The sequence below is a fragment of the Lampetra fluviatilis genome, chromosome 45 (genome assembly GCF_964198595.1).
Source record: "Lampetra fluviatilis chromosome 45, kcLamFluv1.1, whole genome shotgun sequence".
NCBI lineage: Eukaryota > Metazoa > Chordata > Hyperoartia > Petromyzontiformes > Petromyzontidae > Lampetra > Lampetra fluviatilis.
The window spans coordinates 3,174,708-3,180,367 of record NC_136319.1 but is presented as its reverse complement, the minus strand read 5'-3'; the positions used below and the strand labels follow the sequence as shown (position 1 = coordinate 3,180,367).

The 5,660-nt window shown below is 49.2% G+C and overlaps 1 long non-coding RNA gene across 1 annotated transcript; it reads left to right on the top strand.

Annotated features, from left to right (window-relative positions):
• The first annotated feature begins 2,877 nt into the window (after nucleotides 1–2,877).
• LOC144947473 (uncharacterized) lies at nucleotides 2,878–4,277 on the top strand. Its single transcript, XR_013640066.1, has 3 exons — nucleotides 2,878–2,909; nucleotides 3,750–3,776; nucleotides 4,171–4,277. It is a non-coding gene; the product is annotated as an uncharacterized LOC144947473 (long non-coding RNA).
• Nucleotides 4,278–5,660: the final 1,383 nt, after the last annotated feature.

Sequence of the window (5,660 nt, the reverse complement as noted above, 5' to 3'; positions counted from 1 at the left end):
AAGAAGACCTCTTGCTGAAGCTGTTGCCTTGAAGCTCTCGCACACGACTCCATCGATGGTCCGCAGTGACTCAAAGCTGGTCGTACCTTGAACATGCAATAGCAGCATTCGAAGATAGAAACGTTCTTCGTCTTTAATGCTGACCGTGTACATGCGGGACACGATCTTGTCGGCTCATCTTTGCCGCTTCTGCCAGTTGCCTAGAACGTAGACGTAGTGTTGCGGGATGTCGGTGTAGAGCCACTGACGTGCGTCTTGATCGCTTCCGTTCAGCAAGAACCACGATTCCAGCTTTGTGCGACCGGTCTTTGTTGATAGCAGAGCTTCCTCCTCGTGTCTGGCTTCAAACATTACTGTCTGTTGGTTGGGCAGATGGACTGGCAGTCCCCTCACTGTGTGTGAGCGATTATGCATCTTCGACTCGAGGAGCCGCCACATCGCCTGTGGAGCGGCAATCGATGAAATTGGTGATTTCATCTTAGCGCAGTTCCGGCTGTCCGTTCGAAGTGAGAACAATGTTAGCTCAATCGAATAACTTGAAGATGTATTTATAGATGTACTTGATGGCTTGAAGGGAAGTGCAAACTTCCACGTTGATGTGCGCATTGTACTTGAGCGTCAAGTAGAGCGTCAAGTAGGGGCTGTACGGCATGACGTATCGATTGTCCATCGAAACGCCTTGGACTTCTGCCTGCTCAGCGTATCGATGACGGTAGGAGTGGGTAGCCGCTAACATTCGGGATTGTGGTGTTGTTGAAAACTTTTGGGAACTCCTTGCTGCACTTTCCGTCGTTCATGCAGGGGGCGCGTAGGTTTGCAGCGCCGCATGGACCGTGCATCATGCATTTCGTGACAATCTCGCACAGTCGTGGATGGTTCCGCGTTGGAATTTCGGCGCATACAAACTGGTCGATCCGTTCGGCGGTTGTGAACTTGTCCTGAGCTTGCAGAGTCACCAAGATGTGGGCGTGCGGAAGGCCTTGCTTCTGGAACTCGATGGTGTAGACGTGGACCTTCAATTCTCCAAACACACCGTGTTTGGTCAGATCATCGATCAGAGCGTCCAACGTGATTTTGAACACACGTGCCACCAAGTCGGGTGGAGCTGATGGCTGCTCACTCAGTCGAAGGTTGTCAGTGATTTCTGGCAAGCTTGGATTTGCGGTCAATGTTATGAAGAGGTCAGGTGCACCCCAATTCGCAAAGATCGACATTGCATCGCTCACGCATTTTTCTCAGTGATCCCTCGAAGCTCAAAGGGAGGATTGACTTCGACGCCAGCTGCAATGTTTGCGTTTTGGGCTAACTTTGCGATGTGGTCTGCGACACCTTGGTACTGCTCTACTCGCAGTCACTGCTGATTTTGGCGGTTCTAGTTGAGATTGTTGGCCTTGACTTGCAGGTACGAATTCACCAACCATTGTTGAGTCATATTTCCAGCACTCATGACTGGATTGAAGTTGCCTCGAATCGCCGTTTGAGCTGCTTTATACTGAAGCATGCTGACGTTGTTCCGAACGCTATTCAGTTGTGCCCCCCCCCGTTAGCCTCGCACTGCCAGTTCGGTTACCTTCCTGGCTCGCCGTATGGATGTAGAATCGCGTACGTCATGGGATCCATGCTGGGACTGAAAATAGAGGTTGATGAACTGCCTTTTGGGATTCTGTGGATTCCTCGGGTAGATGTGAATGGCACGCTCGAATGGTGGCTCGCCATCCTGGTTGACGAAGACCATCGTGACTTCGTTTGATGTTGGTGCATTGTATCATCGTTGATCCGACTGACAATCACGTCTCAGCACCATACTGACCAATGGAATTTATTCTCCCGCTTGAAGTGCATTGTCAACTTCTCGTGCTTCGACTTTGCACATCAACTGGTAGCTGTTGGTGAATCTGTTGTACCAGCAGAAAAAGCGATCATTTTCGTCCAGGATATGTTGACGACACTGAGCATTCGTTGTGTGCTCTTGACGGATCTCCGTTGCTTCCATCATGCCCTTGCTCCATCCCAGGAGTCCCACCTGCCCTGGATCAATCCCTAGGCCGGCCGCTGGAAACAGATGACAATAATAATAATACTAATGTCACCTAACGTTTCCCTATAAAATATATATTCCATGGAGTGGAAGACAGCCCTCAACTGCTACTTACAGTGATGATCCCCTGGTCCTCACTCGCGTCGCTGCTTGAGAGGGTGGGGGCTCGTCCAGCTCGTCCCACCCCCCACTGCCGGCTTGGGTGCTCCTTTTATTGTGCTGCTCTCAGCCCATTGTTTATCCCCTTGGCCAATCACGTGAGAGGCCCGACTATAAATGGTCTGAGATTGGCCTGTTCCACTCAAAACATATCACCACGCCGATTTGACCACGCTGTGCCTCCTCCTGGCTCCACACAAAGGACCGCGCCCAAATACACTAGTTTCTCTCTCCAGCTTAATGGGTATGCCTCATGCACTACGCCATACCCACCTTCCGACACGTCCATGGTGAACCCACCCACCGACACGGCCATTGTGAACCCACCCTCCCACACAGCCATTGCGAAGCCACCCACTGATTTGATCTCTGTGTTCATCACATCTGCCTGATGAACTCATTCACACACTCACTGACCCACTCACTGACTCACCCACTCATTCACTCACCCATTCACTCTCCCACTCATTTACTCACACATTCACTCTCTCCCTGATCCACCCATTCAGTCAATTATAAACCCACTCACTGACTCACTCACCCACTCGGTCAAACACTCACCCAATCACTCATTCACCCACTCACTCACCCACGCATTGACTCACACACTCATTCACGCGCCCACCCACATGGCCATTGAACCTGATCTCTGTGTTCATCACAGGTGCCTGATGAACTGCCTGGTATTAAGTTTCAGCGGGAGGCGATGAAGGTACAATCAGCACCATCATCATTATCAACACCAGTGGCAATTTCACACCCATTTACTCATCCACTCACCCACTCTTTCAACCACTCACTCACTCGCCCACCCATCATTGACTTACGCACTTACTGGCCCACTCACTCACTCACCCACTCATTAAGCCACTCACTCACCCATTAAATTACCCACTCACGCAAATACTCATTTACTTTCCCAACACTCACTCATTCACTTACCCACTCATTCACTTACCTACTCACTCACCTACTCTGTCACTCACTCAACCACTCTGCTCAGCCTCAAATAATTAACTGGTGCAGTTGTATGTGAACATCAGCAAAGGGGAAACAAAGGCGGCCGGCCATGGTAATGACCACCCACCCCCTCGTTTGCTGTTCCGGCCTTCTTCATAGCCATTACTCGCTAACAGGGCTTGTCCAAACAGTCTGTTAATGCTATAAAGGGGATCTTTGTCTTTGTAAGTATGTGTTTTGAACTTCTTTCGCACCGTACATAGACAACGGCGCTAATCGGAGGTGCCGGGGATGTAGGACAAGAAACTAAACACAACAAGCAGTTCTAAAGAAAATCATATCAATCTTGATGATGATTTTAATGTACAGAGCTCCAGTGGCTTCCTAATATATTGGAAGGGCATTCCAGATGGCCGCAGGAGCGCCATGCGGTGCGGAGACCACCATCTTTGTTCGACGGTTAGCCAAAAAGCCGCTGCTGCTACGAGGGTGACCGGAGTTCGTGTGATGATGATGGTTTATTGTTCCTTGAAACTATACGAGGAACGTTACATTTACCCACGTGATTCAATCTCTCTCTTACCCCCAACAGGATAATGAAGATGAAATCTACGAAGAGGTGAGACCCACGTAGAGAATCGCGTAGAGAGCCATGTCTCCCCAACATATCCGTTTCTCATTGTCTCCCCCTATCTCCTAACCCATCATCTCTCGTCCCCTCCTTGTATCTCTCTCATCTCCTCCACCTTTCTCTCTATATCTCCTCTCTCTATCTTGTATCTATGTATCTCATCTCCTTCCCCCCTCTTTATATCTCTCTTTCATCTCCTCTACTTCTCTATCTCTCCATCTCTCTCTCTCTCTCTCTCATCTTCTCCACCTCTTTCTCTCTCATCTCTCTCGAATATCTCTATCTCTCTCATCGCCTCCAAATCTCTCTCATCTCTCTCAATTTTTATATATCTCTAATCTCCTCCCCTCCACCTATCTCCACCTCTCTCTATCATCTCCAGCTGGACGATGAGGGCAGAGCCCAGAAGACGGAGCCTCACTACCTCAACTTCAAGGCTACGGTTCAGCACTCGACGTCGCCCTACGAATGCCCAGACTCGCAGTTGGACAGCGCTCCCACCAATCCAGGGATGGACAGCCCATACGTGGATCTTACCATTCAATGAGCTGAGGAGTGAGGAGGAGGAGTGAGGAGGAGGCATGAGGAGGAGCAGGGAGGATAAGGAGTGGGAAGGGAGGAGACCCACAGACTCACCACACAGGGACCCACAGACTCACCACACAGTGACCCACAGAGACCCACAGATTCACACAAAGACACACAGACTCATCACACAGAGACCCGCAATCTCACACAGACTCCCAGAAAGACCCACAGACACCCACACTCACACAGAGAACAATAGACTCATCACACAGAGACGCATATAATCAGAAAGAGACACACAGACACCCACAGACTCACACAGAACCGACTGATTTTGGTTAACTGCCAGCAGATGTTCATAGGCAACGGTTGGTTTTCGCGACATGCACTGTCAAGATGTGCGTTCCTGTTCCAGCCTGCGCTATGCAGTCACTCACTGGCGTCGCGTGGAATCTTACGTATCAGGTCTTGGGGTTTAAATCTGATGTGTAACTTTGAGCTTTGCACCCCCCCCCCCGTATAACCCTGGGCTCCAGGGTCAACGGGAGGAAGGCTAGAAGTAGGAGCGGGAGGAGGAGGTTTACAAGGGGAATATATATACGCGTATTTACTCGCTCACCGAATCCCTCACTTAGTAACTCACCCACCCACTCACCCACCCAGCTATCCTATCACCCACGCACCTACCCACACACCCACTCACTCAACTACTCACCCACCATATTACCCACTCATTTACTCAACCATCCACCCACCATCTTACCAACACACTCAACCACTCATCCACTCAGTTTCAGTTTCATTTATTAGGTATATCTCTGTGAGCCATGCGGCTCTTGACTCAGGTACAACCGCAACAACAAAAAACGTGAACAATAAACATCTTAAAGTGACTACACGAAACAGAAAAATCCAGGAAAAAACAGCAAAGTTTTACTTGTGGCATAACATGAAACATGATCACTCACCTACTCACCAACCTATCCACTCACCCACCCACCGACTCCCTCACTAAACTAAAACTAAACTTATTATTTTACAAGGTAAGGCTGACTAATATATATACCTCAACAAAGTGGCTTATCACGTGGCAATGTATAATAGCCAAATACTCTTAATTCATGTTGATTCTAAATATGGAGGGACAAAATTGGAGCCAGAGAAAAATCCATGCAACCGCGGCAAGAGATACTAAAACTCAAATATACAGGGTTGGAATCGAATCCACAACCTCCTGCATACCAGGCGATGTAGTTAACATCTGTTGGTCACCGTAGCGACCCCACATACTTTCCCCCTCATTCAAAGGAAAAGTGTAGAGAAGGCAAAGTTTCAGGCAATGGC